This window comes from Tachyglossus aculeatus, chromosome 2 (assembly GCF_015852505.1).
Source record: "Tachyglossus aculeatus isolate mTacAcu1 chromosome 2, mTacAcu1.pri, whole genome shotgun sequence".
Taxonomy (NCBI): Eukaryota; Metazoa; Chordata; class Mammalia; order Monotremata; family Tachyglossidae; genus Tachyglossus; species Tachyglossus aculeatus.
Window position 1 is genome coordinate 30,340,331 of NC_052067.1, and position 1,292 is coordinate 30,341,622.

Sequence of the window (1,292 nt, forward strand, 5' to 3'; positions counted from 1 at the left end):
GGTTAGACCAACTCCCTGATCCAAAGGTGAGCTGGTAGCCAGGGGAGAGAGACACTATATTAATGTCTGTCTTCCCCTCTAGACTGCAAGCTCATTGTAGGCAGGGAATGTATCTGTTCATTGTTATATTGTACTCTCCCAAGTGCTTAATACAGTGCCCTGCACTCAGTAAGCACTCAGTAAATACGATTGAATGAATGACTGAATAGTAGTACTTAAAGACAAGTTGATCGGGTTGGACACAGTCCCTGTCCCACATGGGGCTCCCAGGACGGTTGGGGTGTGCACTTTAAAATCACCATTTCTAGAAGCATACCAAACTGAGAAATGTAACCAAGGATCAAGTGAGAACTGAGAAAACTCCTAAACTCCAAGGAAATTCTTGCTAAAGAAGGTTCTTATCTAAAAACTGTGGCCTTTATTAAGCACTAACTGTGTGCTAGACAGTGGGGGAGCTACACAGTGAACAGCTCACTCGAAGCTCACAATTGATCTTCTTCCCACTTTGTCTCGTCTTATGCTGTCAAGTCGTTTCCGATCCACAGCAACACCATGGACACATCTCTTCCAGAACGCCCCGCTCTCCATCTGCAATCGTTCTGGTAGTGTATCTGTAGAGTTTTCTTGGTAAAAATATGGAAGTGGTTTACCCATTGCCTCCTTCCGTGCAGTAAACTGAATCTTTGTCCTCAACTCTCTCTCCTGCCGCCGCTGCCCAGCATAGGTGAGTTTTGACTTGTAGCAGATTGCCTTCCACTTGCTAGCCACTGGCCAAGCTAGGAATGGAATGGGTATGCCTCTGCTTGACTCTTCCTCCCATAGCCAAGAATGGTAGAGTACTGGAAACTCTCCAGGTGCGACTCTGAGAGGGGTCTTCCCTCTTCCCACTTTACAGATGTGGAAATTGGAGTCTAGAGAACTTAAGTGATTTACCCAAAGCCTATCTGGCATCCCAGGGGCAGAGTTGAGACTAGAATACAGGTCTTCTGACTTTGTACTGTGCTCTTTCCACGAGGCCATGCCTAATTTTCTAGAAATGATCCTGATTCCTGGGTTGTTCAGCCACAAGATACAAAGATTTCCAAAAGCCTCACCATGTTGAAAAAAAAATCCACTCCCCAATTAAAATGTCATCTTGACCACATCTTGCTATCATAGGCATATTTGTGTCTGTATGCTTTCCAATATGGATACTGGGATATGGATACACGGATCCCCCACACAGAAACTGAGCCCGAGCATTGACCAGACAGATGTAATTCAGCTTTTCCAAGTTACAAGTCTTTGCACTT

General features: G+C 45.1%; 1 non-coding gene across 1 annotated transcript; it reads right to left on the bottom strand.

Moving 5' to 3' along the window:
- Positions 1-734: 734 nt before the first annotated feature.
- LOC119924843 lies at positions 735-872 on the bottom strand. The gene has a single exon (XR_005449528.1). It is a non-coding gene; the product is annotated as a small nucleolar RNA SNORA7 (small nucleolar RNA).
- Positions 873-1,292: the final 420 nt, after the last annotated feature.